Raw genomic sequence first — 18,051 nt, 5'->3', positions numbered from 1 at the left:
TCGGCCAAGAGCATAGGCACCCCCGATGTGACTGCTCAGCCCGCCTCTCTCCTCTCACTTCCAGCTTTCATCTCACGTCTCTCCTGACGTCAGCAGGGAATTCTCAGCCCCACCCGCCTCTCTTCTGATTTGACAGCGTCAGTCAGTGGGCGGGGCTGAGAATTCTCCGCTGGCCTCAGGAGAGACGTGAGAGGAGAGCTGGAAGTAAGAGGCGAGAGGCGGGCCGGGTAGTCACATGAGCGGCATGGATTGTACACAACAGGGGATACGCTCCGCACCCCTACTACATGGGGTATAATTTTTGAAGCGAAGCCAAAGCAAAGCAAAATAAAGCAAAGCAAAAGCAAGGTGTAAACAGGACTGTAAGCTAACTATTTATTTAAGGACAGAAGCTTTGACTAGCGTTCAGAGAGCTTTAACAAAGCCTGTCTGAAGCCTTGTTTTGAAGCAAGTGTAAACTAGCCCTTAATGTGTGTTGAAGCCGAAGCAAGTGTAAATGAGCCCTAAGAATAGTTTTAACATTTTAAAATATATAATCCTCATATCAGTAACTGTCAACCACAATGCACGCATACACTGATGTATCTAAATTTGTCTTCATTCAAATTGACAAATCAGACCACATGTAGTTTGGGCAGCCTATTCTGCAGATAGCCAGATCTGTGACACGGTGGCAGCTAATCTTGACATTCAGCACTCAAGTCAACCAAGTGGATTGTAAACGGACAGTCTAAGGGGTCTCCAAACTTTCTGAACAAAGGGCCAATTTACGGTCTTTCTGACTTTAAGGGGTCTGGAATGTGGCCAGTGAAGGTAGAAAATGCCCTGGTGTCAGAAGGAATAAAGTATGCCCCATCATTGGTATTAGGCTCCATGCACAGTGGCTTAAAAAATGTTGCTTCTACAGGAGTTTTGTGTTCTGACTGTAGAAGGAATTCAGTGTTATCCTATGTGTCCATGCACATTAGGGCGTTAAGAGGCATATTTTGAGCTCAACGCTTAGAGGCAGAAAAAAAAAGAAAAACCTTCTGGTTCGTGCTTCTGATTTGAGCTCACTGGCAGAAGAAAAAAAACGTACAAATCTCCTAAACTCGTCTAAACTTTGTACGAAAAATCCTCTAGATGAGCTTTTTTACTCAAAAAGTAAACACACAGTTCCCAGAAGACAACAGGGCCGCTCACCGAGGAGCAGAACACGCCACGGAATAGGAAGAGGCAGATTAGGAAGACTGCCTAGCAACAAGGGTTTAGGTAAGTATAAAAAAAAATTTTTTTCAGGGTGGCCCTCCACTTTAACATGGATTGTTTGAGGATTTGCATTATTTAATTTACAGAACATGCCCACAACTTTGAAGATGTTTTTTTTTTATTGTGACGCAAACAACAAATAGGACAAAAAACAGAAAAAGTCAATGTGCATAACTATTCACCCCCCTAAAGTTAATACTTTGTAGAGCCACCTTTTGCAGCTATCACAGCTCCAAGTCGCTTTGGCTCTATGAGCTTGCCACATCTTACCACTGGGATTTTTGCCCATTCCTCCTTGCAAAACTGCTCCAGCTCCTTCAAGTTGGATGGTTTGTGCTTGTAAACAGCAATCTAAGTCTGACCACAGATTTACTATTGGATTGAGGTCTGGGCTTTGACTAGGCCATTCCAACACATTTACATGTTTCCCCTTAAACCACTCAAGTGTTGCTTTAGCAGTGTGTTCAGGGTCATTGTCCAGCTAGAAGGTGAACCTCCGTCCTAGCCTCAAATCACACACAGAGTGGTACAGGTTTTGCTCAAGAATACCCCTGTATTTAGTACCATCTTTCCCTCAGCTCTGACCAGTTTCCCAGGCCTGATTGCTGAAAAACAACCCCACAGCATGATGCTGCCACCACCATGTTTCACTGTGGGGATGGTGTTCTTTGGGTGATGTGATGTTTGTGCCAGACATAGCATTTTCTTTGATGGCAAAAAAGTTATGCCGTGTACACACGACCGGACTTTTCGACCAAACTGGTCCGGCAGAACAAATCCGTTGAACAATTTGATCGTGTGTGGGCTTCATCTGACCTTTTATGTCGAAAAATCTGTCGGACTTTAGAAATAGAACATGTTTCAAATCTTTCCGATGGACTCAAGTCCGATCAAAAAATCAGTTCGTCTGTATGCTAGTCCGACGGACAAAAAAGGACGCTAGGGCAGCTATTGGCTACTGGCTATGAACTTCCTAATTCTAGTCTGGTCGTACGTCATCACGTTCGAAACGATCGGACTTTGGTGTGATCGTGTGTAGGCAAGTCCATTTCGTTGGAACTCCGTTGAAAAGTCCTTCGGAGTTCAATCCGACGAAAAGTCTGGCCGTTAGTCTCATAAGACCAGAGCACCTTCCTCCATACATTTTTGGGAGTCTCCCACATACCTTTTCGCAAACTCAAAACAGGCCATTTTGTTTTTTGCTGAAAGTAATGGCTTTCTTCTGGCCACTCTGCCATCAAGCCCAACTCTATGGAGCATACGGCTTATTGTCGTCCTATGTACAGATACTCCAGTCTCTGCTGTGGAACTCTGCAGCTCCTCCAGGGTTACCTTAGGTCTCTGTGCTGCCTCTCTGATTAATGCCCTCCTTGCCCGGTCTGCGAGTTTTGGTGTACAGCCTTCTCCTGGCAGGTTTGCTGTTGTCTAATGGTGAATAATATTGGTATAGGCTGATGAGGTTCAGTATTCACTTTAAGATCCCATATGTATTTTTATGTATTTTCTACTATGTATTATTTATTATTTTATAATCCTTCCTCCTCTAGATTAGTATCATGCTGATATCAATGACGACTAATTGTTAAGGACTTCCATGTGTTGTTCTTTTAACATTAAGTATATTATATGTTACATTCCAATCTATGAGTTTTATGGATATGGTATGATCTACTGTACCTTGGAAGGATACTTCTGCGGACTTCTTTTATTGATTTAACTATTTTACATTATGATCAACATTATAGGTTGGGATTCCATTTTCCACTATCCCTTTTTCCTCTTCCTTATTTTGGAATCGACATTTATATTATATTTCAATTCTATTTTTATTTTAATAAATTTTTTAAATTATACATTTCTTTCCCCCTCCATTTTTCACCAATGGTTTTTGGCTTAGAGAAAAGTGGGCTGAGCGCTGCTAGTAGCCTCCGCAGAAAGCTGCCTGTCCTGTATAGCCAGATCGCGTCTCTGCCAATGATAATGGTAGTAGTGGAGCGAGTAGTGGAGAGCGCGCGGCCTTACTGAGATGCGCGCGCACTATTTACCATAGGTATGACGGTCGGAAGCAATGGGTGGAACGCAAACACACCCACGCTTCCGGGCCATGTTCCTGGCGCACAGTGACCTCTGACGCCTGTGGAGGAGGGGGAAATGACGCCATGATCGGCCGGAAGTTGCGGGTGGAACGCAGGAACGCCCGCACTTCCTGGTCTTTCGAATGCCGTGCGTTCCACACACGGTATGCGGCACTATTATGGCTCCTGGGAGCCGGAGAAGCCCTGCACCATCCACCCCAGTAGATTGGAGGCATGGGGACACAATTAGAGCTGCATGCAGGAGGTGAGGTGTCTTTGTTTTGGCGCACCCAATCCCCCTTCCCCTGCCCTGTTGTATATAGCCTATGCTGAGAGTGAAATTGATCTGCTAGCTCAGTGATTTTATTTTTATATTTATATTTAATTTTTTTTTAATTAATTAATTTCTTTTTGTACTATTATTACTATTATTCTTATAGCAGATAACATAGAGTGATGTTTGCCCTCTATATTTTGGCTACAAATGGGGAATCACACTCAGAGGGATGGGATAGGGAGGGTTAACCCGAATGGGTGGGTGGTGCCTAATATCTGTGGGAGGGGGCGTTGTCACTAATTGGGTGGGGTAGACACAGGCACATACATACATTTATAGAGAGAGCAATTCGAGAGACCAACCATTGCCCGCTTAGGCTCTGAAGAAAGGGGTGCTCCCCCGAAACGCGTAAGCCATCAGCCATTTGCGCTGGTCTGATCCTCCCGGCAACAGGTCCTGGGGTGTCGATCCACAGAAACAGCGCTTTTGTGCCCTTTTGAAAGCTATCTTTATTAGCTCGTTTGTGAGTATAATTTTTACTGTTTTTATGCTGCATTAAAGTTTATCAGTGGTAATGCACTAGGTTGGTGCGCCCTCTTTCTTTTCTGTTGGTTCAGGTTTGCTGTTGTGGCATGTTCTTTCCATTTGGTTATGTTAGATTTGATGGTGCTCCTAGGGATCATCAAAGATTTGAATATTTTTTTAAAACCTAACCCTGAATTGTACTTCTTAACAACATTGTCCCTTACTTGTTTGGAGAGTTCCTTGGTGTTCATTTCAGTGTTTGGGTAGTAGTGCCTCTTACTTAGATGTTGCAGCCTCTGGGGCCTTTCAAAAAGGTGTGTATATGTAATGACAGATCATGTGACATTTAGATTGCACACAGGTGGACATCATTTCACTAATTATGTGACTTCTGAAGGTAATAGGTTGCACCAGAGCTTTTTATGGGCTTCATAACAAAGGGGGTGAATACATACGCACATGCCAATTAAAATTTTTTTTTATTTCTGAAAAAATGTTTATGTATATAATTTTCTAACTCTACTTCACCAACTTGGACTATTGTGTTCTGATCCATCACATATAACTCAGATTAAAAAAAAATCATTGAACTAAAGGCTGTAATGTAACAAAATAGGCAAAAATAGGTATAGCATAAACCTAAACTAAACAGAAATGAATCAGAGGTCTCCATAAACATCTCCAGCAAATAAAACAACACACTGTGATTCATAGCAATGAATCCAATTTCATTCAGATGGCTTGGACAGTCTGATTGCACAACCTTCCTATAGATTTTATTGGAAAATGCGCACTGCTCAGCAAACTAAATCAATAGCCATGTTTAAAATAAAGACACCATTAGTGATGCACAACTTCACTAACTAGCTGTGATTTGTCACCTTTCTATATACAACGGTAATTTTTATGGGACATGTCAAATGCAAGTTTATTGGACAATTCAGCCAATAATTTATGAACTTCCAAAGAAGATGTACAGTACGCAGTGTGAGATCACTGTGAAACAATTGGAGTTTTAACATTAGATTTACTCTTCAAACATGGGAGAAAAATCTGAGATCTGCAAGTCTGCTTACTGCATTGCAGTATTTAACTTCAGTAATAAGATCAGTAACCTATTCTTGAGAGAAATGCAGCTGCTTCTGAAAATGCTATCTGACTGGCTGTTAGGCTGCCCCATATTAGTTAAAAATCCAGATCCACATACTTGTTGTCTGAAAAAGTAGTCAATCCAGTGGGTCAGAACAACATACAGGCAACTAACTATTTCATAAATTAAAGAATATGTAAACCCAACATTTCATATTCCTGATATGTGCCTGCTGTACCGTGTACTTGTACGCAAAAATATCCCGTTCTCTTTTTATTGCCTCCTTTGTGTTAAATACCTGGTGTTCCTGCTAGTGTGGCGAGTCCTCTAACAGTGCTGGAAACTCATCCTGCTCTCCTCCAATGATCAGACTTGTCCTGACATCCCACCCCACATAGCCTTTCAATGGGAAGATCAGTGTACTGCTGTTTACCCCCCCCCCCCCCAGATTAACAATGCTGGTGTCCAAAAGGTATCTCTGTTGCTCCTTCTTTCAGAATGCAGGCATCCTAATACAGAAAGTGTATAGCCACATTATCAGGTGAAAACAGAGGGAAAAAAAAAAACTAAAAAATTTATTTTTTTGAGGATTGGTAAACTGGAATATATTACATTTTCAGGTTTAATACCACAGTAATCACTTGTAAAGGGATGCAGACCCTGGAACTTTACTCATTGGAACACTGCAAGTACATCAGCTGATTAACCGCTTGCCGACGACCGCACACAGATATACGTCGGCAGAATGGCACAGGCAGGCAAATAGACGTACAGGTACGTCCCTTCAAATTTGCCGCCTTTCAGGCGCGCACGCGCTGCACGCCATGGGAGCGTGCCTGCGAATCCCGGGAACTCGATGTTCTCCGCCGGCCCGCGATTGCAGTGTGAAGAGGTAGAACGGGGAGATGTCTATGTAAACAAGGCATTTCCCCATTCTGCCTTGTGTCAAGACAGAGATCTACTGCTCCCTGTCATCGGGAGCAGTGATCGCTGTCATGTCCTAGGTAGCCCCTCCCCCCCACAGTTAGAATCACTCCCTAGTACACACTTAACCCCTTCATCGCCCCCTAGTGGTTAATCACTTCCCTGCCAGTGTAATTTATAGCACTGATCGCTGTATAAATGACAATGGTCCCAAAATAGTGTCAAAAGTGTCCGATGTGTCCACCATGTCGCAGCCACAATAAAAATCGCAGATCGCCGCCATTACTAATAAAAAAAAATAATAATAAAAATGCCATGAAACTATCCCCTATTTTGTAGACGCTATAACTTGTGCACAAACCAATAAAAAAAAAAAATTAATCAATAAAAAAATCAATATACGCTTATTGCGATTTTTTTTTTACCAAAAATATGTAGAAAAATACATATCGGCCTAAACTGAGGAAAAAAAATGTTTTTTTTTTATATATATTTTGGGGGATATTTATTATAGCAAAAAGTAAAAAGTATTGATTTTTTTTTCAAAATTGTTGCTTTTTTTTCAAAAACCGCAGAGGTGATCAAATACAACTAAAAGAAAGCTCTATTTGTGGGAAAAAAAGGACATCAATTTTGTTTGGGTACAACATTGCATGACCGCGCAACTGTCAGTTAAAGCGACGCAGTGCCGAATCGCAAAAAGTGCTCTGGTTAGGAAGGGGGGAAAATCTTCCGGAGCTGAAGTGGTTAATAATGAAAGTCACTTCCATCCAGATTCAGGCTCCATGCACACTAGCGGTTTTTTCTAAGCTAAAAAAAATGCTGGATGAAAAATGCTGATAACATAGTTTTTGTGCCGGCTTGTAGTAGCGTTTTAGTAGCTTTTAGAAGCGTTCGTGTTTTTACAGTACATGAAGAAAAAAAAAAACGCTCAAAAAAAGCTGTTAGCGCTTCTCGGCCTTTTGGCTAAGATCAAGTGTAGTATCTGTTCTTATCAGTTGCCAGAGGAGGCGCTGTGCTACTCCTATAGAGAGGAGGGCTATGCAAATCCAATGACGTTATTGTACCTGGAAGAATGGTTTTCAGCAGGGATTATATCGAGCTGCCCAACATATACTGGGGGCCGACCACTGGTCGAGTCTGAAGCCGTCCGGAAGGGTGCTCTTGGTGAGGATGGGTGCTGCATCGGGTCTGGCCAGAGGGTCGGGTACCTGGCCTTCTGGCCTAGATTGGGGTAGTTCAAGCTCTGGTCAATTTTTCTGGAAAGAACGCTTGCTCCCCTACAGCAACGGGGGGAGCTGTTAGTATTTCTCAAATGTAATTAGGTAGGAGTGATGGGAGCAAGGGTTGAGCCTTTAGAGAGGGAGGCTCTCCCCAAGCTGCCAGATCTTCAGGCCTTCCTGGCTGGGGTGGGGGCTGACCTGGTCTGGGCTCTTGGGCAGGGTTGTGACGAAAAGCCTGTGGTGAATGTGCCCCTGAAGTGGCAGTTCAGGGGTGCCAGATCACTGTGAGTGAGGGTCACATTGATTTAATGGCACCATGGTCACTTCACTAACACACTTTTTTCACATCTGCCTCTAGGGCCGAGCCTTTTGGCTAGGACCAGGGGAAATTTTTATTCCTGGCCGAAGGGCCTGGTCATTGTATTGCATAATGGTCACTCTTTCACTTCTCCCACTTCCTTCTCCCCACTATCCTATTTATTTTACCCCTTGTTTGTCACTTTTTTGTACTTTTTTGTTTGATGTGTTACACGTTTGTCACTGTGTGATAAGTAGGGTGCGGGTCCTCGGACTTGCCCTGAAAGTTTTGGAAGGGGGTGGACATAGGCCTTTTGGCTTGGTTCACCCTCTTTCACGGGGTCTCCCTTCGGGGGGAGTCCCACCGAGTACTTGGGTGGGTCTGTTTCGGCAGACCGTCCAGAGAAAGGGGGTCTGTCTGGTTTCGGCCAGATGGACCCAAGTGAAGTACCTCTGTCCCCGTCTGGATCCTAACGCCCTGGAGGATCAGGGTAAGGTCCTTCCTCAGGAGACCAGTGTAGCACCCGTTGCACGTTTTTGTGTATCACTCTTTATGTGTGTGCACTTTTTTTGGCACTGGGTGGAGTTTGTGGGTGTTTCACATGCCACGGGCTTTAAAAAAAAAGAGGAGAAAAAAAAGAAAAAAAAAAGCTGCTAATAGCGGTTTAGTTGCATTTAGCGTTTTTTTTCTGCTCCTAAATGTTGAAGCTTGAAAAAAGCTTCTAGCATAAAATAGTGTGTATGGATAACACTATTAGCTTCTAAGAGCAGAGAAAAGAATACTCATGATAGCTTTTAGGAGCTTAAAGTGGAATTTCGCTCTCTCAATCAACATTGATTATTTGTAATCCTCATGCTGCTAGCATTGGTGACTAGATAGGAAAGTATATCATATTTACTCGTTTTAAACTTTTTTTTGCATTTCTTCAGTTACTTCCTGGTTTCCATGCCTAGGCAAATGATGTCATACATCCCAGGAGTCTTCAGGAGGAGAGGAGGAGGGTTTTTCTCAGCTAAGCACACCCTCCTGCCTGCATGAACCAGCTAGAGGGCAAATGGATTCCTAGAAGTCAATTCTACAATAATCATCTGCCCTTTTTAAAGATGGGCACAGCCCAAAGTAAGACATTGTTGGTTAGGTGATTTAAGTTCCACTTTAAGCATCATAAACTAAAACTTTTTGGGTTGAATATTTGTAATGAATATATGTACAGTTTCTCTTTAGCACATGCTTCAATATTGTATATAGCAGGCATGCATAAGTATTACAGATGAGATCACTGATACTAAGCATGGAATCCCTATCCTGTATTTCAGAGAAAAACAAGACCAAGGATGATGAAAATCTATGTTTATTCAGAATCCTTTTCTCTTTCAGATTTTACGATTTCAGAAACAAGTGGGTGGCAGAATGTAATCATCCATTCTCGGTAAATTTCAGGGACTTTCTTACATACAAGTTCTCACAAGATAACTTACATAATACATTTTCTAGCTTTTGTATTTTAGCAGAAGAGTAATGAGAAATGGATAATGCAGATGATGGACTAAAAATAAAAAAAAATAAAACCACACACATCTTTAACCACTTGGCGTCCACGCTGTAGCCGAATGGCCACAGCACGGACCTGAATTTCCGGGAGGCCGTCCTCCCCTTTGCATGCTCCCCGTGATCACCGAGTCACTGAGCCCCTTACCACATGATCAGCTGTCAGCCAATGACAGATCACGTGATGTAAACAAAAGCTCAGTAATCTTTTTTTTTTCTCCTCACGCTGACAGCGCGAGGAGAAAAAAAAGGCTGATCACCGGCTTATGTGCAAGGGACATCGGTCCCGAAGAGGAAGGAGGCACATCTGCCTCATCTGTGCCCACAATTGCCACCTGCCAGTGCCCACCAGTGCCACCTATCAATGCCCACCAGTGCCACCTAGCAGTGCCGCCTATCAGTGTAACCTACCAGTGCCGATCGGTGCCCATTGCCACCCATCAGTGCCCATCACTGCCACCTATCAGTTCCCATCACTGCCAGCTATTAGTGCCACCTCTCAGTGCACACCAGTGCCGCCTATCAGTGCCCACCAGGGCCGCCTTATCGGTGCCTATCAATGCAGCCCATCGGTGCCCATCAGTGCCCATCAGTGCAGCCTATCGGTGCCCATCAGTGCAGCCTATCGGTGCCCATCAATGCAGCTTTATCAGCGCACATCAATGAAGGAGAAAAATGACCTGTTTGCAAAATTTTATAACAAAATATAAAAAAATACAATTTTTTTTTTTTTAAATTCGGTCTTTTTAAATTTTAACAAGGAATAAAAACCGCAGAGGTGATCAAATACCACCAAAAGAAAGCTCTATTTGTGGGAAAAAAAATGATAAAAATTTCATTTGGGTACAGTGTTGTATAACCACGCAATTGTCATTCAAAGTGCAACAGCGCTGAAAGCTGAAAATTGGTCTGGACAGGAGGGAGGTTTGGACAGGAGGGAGGTGCCCAGTAAGCAAGCGGTTAAACTGAGAATTTCAAACTGTGATGAAGGCAGGCAAACAAAACGTAGTGTTGTGGCATGCTGAGTTACAATAAAAGTAAGCCCTCTCTAAAACCCACATGAGCAATATTGACATGATTTACAGTCAGGCAACCCGTGTGACCTGAAACGTCTTGGATATTAGTCACTCCCCGCAATTAATTTATCTAGCCCCTTAATTACCTGCTTGTATTGTGACTGGTAGTTGCTAATGTGTGTGATGTGATCATCATTCACGGAACATACACTGAGCGTGCAGGCGCAGTGGTGATGGGGGTCAGGTGAGATGGTGATAGAAAAGGCGTGCAGGCCTGGTGCTGAGAGCACTGGGAAGCCCAGGAGAAATGGTGAGAGTGAGGGGGTAGCTATCAAAGGGTCATGGGTTCAATGATTAGAGCATGGGGGTGGGGGGGCAGCCCAGGCATACAATGAGAACAGGGTGCAGGCATGATGTTGAAAGAGGGTGGAAGTGGGGTTGGGAGTGATTGAGGGGTGTGAACAGGGGCAGTGGACAGGCAGGTGAAGTGGGGAGGGAGGGAATGCAGACCTAGTAGTGAGGTAAAAGGAGGGGGAATGTTTAGTCAAGCCCTGTGGTATTGGTGGGGGAAGGGTGTGCAGACATGATGGAGAGTGTTTGGGTCAAAGTCGATGTGGTGAGGCAATGAAGGGGGAGGAAATGAAGGTCAGGCCCCATGGATGAGTGGCCAGGGGTGCAGGTTCAGTGGTGAGAGTAGGGATGGTAGTCATGCATGGTGGTTGGAAAATACAGTAGGGTTGGCAGCTAAGAAAGCTGTTTTACTGGCAGAATGGTGACACAAAGGGGCTGCCGGCAGGGTGGTAAGAGGAAGCAGCCATGCATCTCATTATTATTAGGGCCATTACCACTGCTCCTTTGCCATTTTCAACCTCCAAAACTTCTTGTCAGCCTGTTGCAACTGTGCACTCATGCCTTTCCGTTGTCATAGTGGTGTTTTTCTAAAGTTCTGCACATGCGTTATAACCGACTTCCGACCACCATACCACTGTCTTTTCCTGCAGGGCATGTGCAGGATCTCACCCCCATATTGATGGCAGCTCTGCAAAAGCATGCAAGCGAAATTTCCTCCTGAGTGTCAACTCTTTCAATGACAATGCGCATATGTGAGATATGGCTATACAGTACTACACATACGTGATATTATTAATATTATTGTGCATGTGTGGCCACCACAGAGCTAGAAATGTGCATGCGTGTGAGTTACTGAAGCGTTTCAGGTCTTCTTAATGTTGCAACCACCCACCATATTGGACTAAACTCTGCCATCTTGTTCAAGGGGGAAATTATTTTAAGTACTCGCGTTTATTTCAACTAAACAAGCATTATTATTATTTTCGGACCAATCTGAATTTCAAATCGAATCTAAGGCGAAATCAAAAGCACCATTTTACTTCCTGTATTCCTCTCACCATAGGATGGTTAAAGCAGAACTAAACTCCACAAAGTGAAGATTTGCTATATTATAGGAAAACTTTAGAGGAATTAATGGTGCCTATGCAGTACCCTGAAAATGTTACCTTTACTTTGGAATTCATCCAGAAAAATGGCAATGTACTTCCTGTGTTTTTAACCCTCATAGTTGTAGATTTGTATGGTGAAATCTCAGCACTGCGGCTCTAACTTCTGATCTTAGGAAATTTGGATTGAGACCTGGAGAGGTCACTATTGAGCTGACGGCTGTAGGAACATGAGGAAGCAAAAGTTCTGCCTTTTCCAAGATGGCCACCTCTACAAAGGGACACAGTGCAGAACAAGGCAGGCTAAGTCAGTAATCAGAAAGGATCGACTGCAGGGAGATCACAGACAATGCCGACTACTCCTTTGCCCTCTGTCTGCCATTTTTGGGCACAGCTTTCACAGTTCAGTTTCTCTTTAGTTATGCAATGCCACAACTGAACAAGATCAATCACAGATGATTACAATACACAATCCCCTGATAATTATACTAAAGTCTATAGTACACTCAAGTAAGTGCTACAGTATAAATGACAATTATGTTGAACAACTAATGACCACATAAAACAAACTGCTATTCCTGACCAGTAAGAATGTATGATAATAAAAATAAAAAAGAGGGGAGCGTTGGACTATTACAAATGACTGTTTGTCACTTGCTTTCTGTGCATGAAAAATACGCACAGTGAAAAGGTTTACCATTTTTTTAAATATAAACGAGGGCAAATGGGGGCTATTTGGTAACTTTCAGAGAAAGAGCTTTTGATGCTCAGAAGCTCTCATTATTGTCCAACTTCAACAGAACTCAATGCCCCGCTCCTTCCTATTGGCCCTTGATGTGAAGGCTAAACTTGCTGTCTAATAGATACTTACAGGGGGCAGGACCAGTCATATCCATCCTAAGAAAACATCAAAATTTACAAAGCAATGCACCCCAGGGTTTAGAATTGCCATGGTGCCAAAAACACTATATTGGGGGGCTGAATACAGCATGCCAAATAGGTGTACAGCACAGAAAGATACAGTTTATATATGGTCTGCCACAACTTATTAGATCCACGACAGTTCATTATAGTATTTTCACTAGATATCATTCATTAGGGCTGAATACTTATGGCATGTGTTCATTTTTGTAATTGAACACAATGGGGGGAATTCGATAAAGCTGCTGTGCCACTTTTCTGGCATTAATCCCTCTTGTTAATGTATTGCGCCAAATTCATGAACTATTTAAGACGCTTTTGGTTCTGAAACAGACTTGTGCAGGTAGTTTCTAAAACGCACCACTTTTACATTGCGTCGTGTTGAATGAGCCACTTTTACATTGTGTCGTGTTGAATGAGCCACTTTTACATTGTGTCTCATTGAATGTGCCAAATGTAAAAGTGGAGCTGATTAAGACCAACTCTCTTTTGGCACACAGAGTGAAAAACTGGCTCAGACAGATTTTGTGAAGGGGTCTCTCATGAATTCTTAAAGTGGTGCATCATGAGCCAAATTCAAGTACAAGTTCTAGACAGGTGTATGAATTTGACACTCGCAAAATCTGCCTGCGCCAGTCTTTATGAACTCTAGGGATTATTCACTGGCAACATAAAGCCTATTTTCTTTTAACAATACAAGGGTGAATAAACAATCTATTTTTTTCTAAATCTCTCAGTTTGCAGTGACTTCATAGAAGCAAGTTCCTGCACACAGTTTACTTTGTTGATCAATCCTACATAATTTTATCCTAGGTCAGTTCTGCTATTCTGTTAACAAGGAGCAATACAGTTGCAAGAAATGGCAAATCGCTGAGCAAGGACAATATGACAAAAAAACAAACAAATCCAAGACAGAAGAGATTTACGCACGTTTATAAAGCAAATTTCACACATAAAAAGTAACTATGTTCATTTTAGCTGAATATTTGGGGTGTTACATTTAAGAAGAAATACATGTGTATAAAAATATCTTTTACAGGCAGTGATTTATTCTAGCCCGGTATGAATCATTTGGTATAGCTGTAGACAAAAAAAATGATTTGCAAAAATAATAGCCTGGTTTCTAAAGATCCATGAAAGGTTTGTTGTGTTTTCTTATAATACAATTGTAATTAATTTGCACAAAGCTAGCCTCTCATTTTGAAAGGTAAAACATTGATACATATTAGGTTTCCTAACATCAGTGTTCTCATTAAGAAAGTCATCAAATAATTCTAACTATGCCTTTAAGATGTATATAAACTCCTCTATCTCTATTATTCTGCTGTTTTGTAGATCCATTAACAGTTTGAACACATGTGCAATTTAGAAGACATAAGTGTTTCCCCGTAAAGTGTTTTGCCTGTCACTTTGCTTGATGAAATGAAGAATGTATGTGAGGGAGATACGTGTTTAGCATCAATGCTGATGAAATAAGAGACACGTACAAACAATCACAAGCTGTTGACATGTACCACGCCAACATGCAGAAAATACACACTACAAAGACGACATGACAAGTTTAGACAAGAATCACAAACTAAAGCACTTTACAAAAGTTGGTTCGTGAACAAAAATTGTGTAAGAAGCAATAAAAAAAAACAGAAAAAAGAACAGATCTGTGCACTATAGAGGATAAACAACCTTCTTCCTATACACCTACAGTATGTAACAGGAACACCAAGCATATGCTTCTTCATTTTTTTTTTTTTTTATTTGAAATTCATGCCCAGTTGCACACTGCCTGCCTGAAGATGAGGGGGCGGCTAGGGCTGCGTGGGAGAAAGCCACAGCAAGCTGCCACATACTCTCGCAGAGCTGGATTCTGCATTTGGAAAAGAACAATTAGGTTTACTGGGAACATCAGAAGGAGACAATCGAAAACCAAACAACTGGACCTTATCTGAGTGGTCACCGAATTATCCTGTTAAGTGTAAACATCATGCAGTGCCTATATCACCAATCATACTTAAACACATTATACGATGTATAAAAGTATACAGAGCGAGAAAGAGCTCCAGCAGATCGCTGGTATATAAAGAACCATTTATTCTATTGTATAGTTCTGTACAGCATACAAAATAATCAATCTCAGAAACTAAATGGAGTTTGTAAGCTCTTTTGTATTTTCTTACTTTTTTTTTTTTTTTTTTAACATTGAATTTTTTTTGTTCCGTTTGTTGGGCAAGCTGGAAAAGAGACAGAAAGACAACACATTTGCATTCATTTGATTTTTAATGTGTGGAAGATAATTATAATTTTTTTTTTATTTTATAAAAACATAATTTGCTTTTAATTGAGCAATTTTTGGCCAGCCTTTCCACAAGAAAGAGGCACAGGTACATCAAGAAGACATATCTTCTCTGCTTGTCTTTGCTAAACTAAATTGCCCATCTCTTATAACAAGTGAAATATACTTTAGTACTAAGGCCTCACATGTTTTCCAATGATCAGCTCCAGATAGGCCAGCTGAGCAGAGGCAAATGCATGTTAGCTTGAAAAAAGTGCAGAATGACTTACAGGGGTTGGACAAAAATATGGAAACACTACATTATTTGCAGGTGTGAAAGTGACGAAATGTTTTGCATTGAAAGCAGAAGTAATGTAACATCCTTTTGCTTCTTCTGTGCTATGAGACCCCTAACCCAACAGGTAGGAAGCCTTACTTTTGTCATTCTGAGTCATGTCAAATCTTACTTCATTTCAAAGAGGGCAAATTGTTGGTGCCTGCTTAGCTAGTGCCTCTGTAACTGAAGTTGCCAATTTATTTGCGGTGTCACGAGGTACAATATCAAAGGTTATGATGGCATATACCGTTTTCGGGAAAAAAAAGCTTAAGCGTGTTCAACATGGTCAATTGACCGAAAGAGACAAAAGGACATTGCGCAAGATTGTGACCCAGATTTTTGCATAGAGTGGTATCAGAATCCATTATCAACCATCCAAGACTTACTTGGCATCACTTGTAGAGGACTTCAGATAAGAAAAATTCAAGCTGCCCACAGCAAACAACTTTTTTTCCTTCTTCAATGTTTATTAAATAAAACATATTACAAAGTGCATTCATAACTACCACTACCCTATTCAAAGTGAGTAAAAAAAAATTATATATGTACTCATACATACATATACACATTTCTGTAACAGAGAACAGAAAATAAATAACATTATTCATTTAGAAACGTATCTGTCTACATTTACTGACATATATATACGGTAAAAATAAATACAAAGAGCACACAAGAAAACATGCATACACAGGTAGTAGTATCTAATTAGCAGAGCATTATGAGCCTTGCCTTTGTGCACGGTGTGCCTGTTAAGTTCAATGGCTAGACAGCTGTGTAACAAGCACATTAAGCACCGTCAAAAAGCGCCCTTTGAGAGGCTTGCATACTGCTAATTGTAAGGTTTTCTTACAGTAATCACATAATGTTAAAATTTTACGCAGGCGACCCAAGATTTACTCAAATTGATATCTGCTTTTGCTCAGTGGGGCAGAAATAGAACAATTAAACGGTAAAGTTATGGGACTAGCAGGAGAAATCACATGTTGCCACTCTGAGAGAACAATGAATGCTGTTCTAGTGACTCCTTTGCTGCATGGACCTATTATTTGATTTTATAACGCAATGTATGCATGACTCAGTGGCATATTTGTTTTCAGTGCTGAAAACCTAGCACTGGTAAATCTTGGTTATTGGGCTTTTGGACTGAAAACATATAATCAGTTTTCCTTCACCTCCTGACTCTTAATTCAACCTCTAGATTGACCCCAAAGCCCCCACCCTAATGCTCAAATCAACCCTTAGAACTAAACCTCTTTCTAATGTCTAAATCTAATTTTAAATTCGGGGTCGAGGTAAATGTTAAAGTGATTGTAAAGTCAAAAATATTTTTTTAACCACTTCAATACCAGGCACCTAACCCCCTTCCTGCCCAAGCCCATTTTGACAGCTTTAAAGAGGGAGTCCCGCGAATAAAAAAAAAATTAAAAGTCAGCAGCTACAAATACTGCAGCTGCTGACTTTTAAAATAAGGACACTCACCTGTCCCAGGGTCCAGCGATGTCGGTACCCGAGACCGAATCGTCCCTCGGTCCTTGGGTGCTGCCGCCGCCATTCTCTGTAAGGGAATCAGGAAGTGAAGCTCTGCGGCTTCACTTCCCAGTTCCCTACTGCGCATGCGCGAGTCGCGCTGCGCTTCCTAACTGGTCCCTGCTGTCTCTGGGACCCGTGTGTGTCCCAGCAGACAGCAAGGTGGGGACGGGAGGAGGCGTAGACTCCCGTGGGAGTCTATGCTGGAAGTGGGTGCAAATACATGTCTTAGACAGGTATCTGCACCCCCCTCCCCCCTGAAAGGTGCCAAATGTGACACCGGAGGGGAGGAGGGTTCAGCAAAGCAGAGGTTCAATTTTTGTGTGAACCTCCGCTTTAAGAGCTGTCACTTTTTAAATGACAATTGCGCGGTCATGCTACACTGTACCCAAACTACATTTTTATCATTTTCTTCCCACAAATAGAGCTTTCTTTTGGTGGTATTTGATTACCTCTGTGGTTTTTATTAAAAAAAAAAAAATAAATAAATAAAGTTTCTTTGTTTCTGTTTTTGTAAATAAGTAAGTTTTCTCCTTTACTGATGGGCACCGATAAGGCGACACCGATGCTTTGTGCAATAGTTCTGCACAGAGTGGCCCCGAACCTGCACTTCTGGGCTCCCCGCTGGCATTGTCCACTTCTCCTCTTCTGTGTCTGCCCCAAAGCAAGTCGCTTGTAGGCTGGCAGATGTGTGGCCTCGATCCTGAGCTGGGCTGTGTGCATCTATTGACACAGAATGACTCCCGCTGCAGCTTCCATGTCCAGTGAGGAGAGAGAGAGAGAGAGAGAGAACCGCCGCTGGCTTTTGGGCACAACGCTGGATAGAGAACGGGCTCAGGTAAGTATTCAGGGGTGGCTGACCATGGAAGATTTTTACCTCAAAGTGGATGTAAACCCTCACATATACCCAGTGAAGTGAACAGCCTCAGATGATACACAGAGATGAAACAAATCTCCCTAGATAATTTTTACATTTACAGTATCTCACAAAAGTGAGTACACCCCTCACATTTTTGTAAATATTTTATTATACCTTTTCATGTGACAACACTGAAGAAATGACACTTTGCTACAATGTAAAGTAGTGCGTGTACAGCTTGTATAACAGTGCAAATTTGCTGTCCCCTCAAAATAACGCAACACACAGCCATTAATGTCTAAACTGCTGGCAAAAATGTGGGTACACATCTAAGTGAAAATGTCTAAATTGGGCCCAAAGTGTCAATATTTTGTGTGGCCACCATTATTTTCCAGCATTGCCTTAACCCTCTTGGGCATGGAGTTCACCAGAGCTTCACAGGTTGCCACTGGAG

The 18,051-nt window shown here is 42.0% G+C and overlaps 1 protein-coding gene and 1 pseudogene across 5 annotated transcripts in view; one reads left to right on the top strand and one right to left on the bottom strand.

Annotated features, from left to right (window-relative positions):
- HIVEP1 (HIVEP zinc finger 1) overlaps positions 1 to 18,051 on the bottom strand; it is a 243,681-nt gene that overhangs the window by 98,415 nt on the left and 127,215 nt on the right. The window lies entirely within an intron of this gene.
- On the top strand, positions 7,086 to 7,201 carry LOC141146418 (U2 spliceosomal RNA; annotated as a pseudogene).

This window comes from Aquarana catesbeiana, linkage group LG05 (genome assembly GCF_042186555.1).
Source record: "Aquarana catesbeiana isolate 2022-GZ linkage group LG05, ASM4218655v1, whole genome shotgun sequence".
NCBI classification, from domain to species: Eukaryota; Metazoa; Chordata; class Amphibia; order Anura; family Ranidae; genus Aquarana; species Aquarana catesbeiana.
The sequence above is the reverse complement of the archived record's forward strand: the minus strand, read 5'-3'. Positions and strand labels throughout refer to the sequence as shown.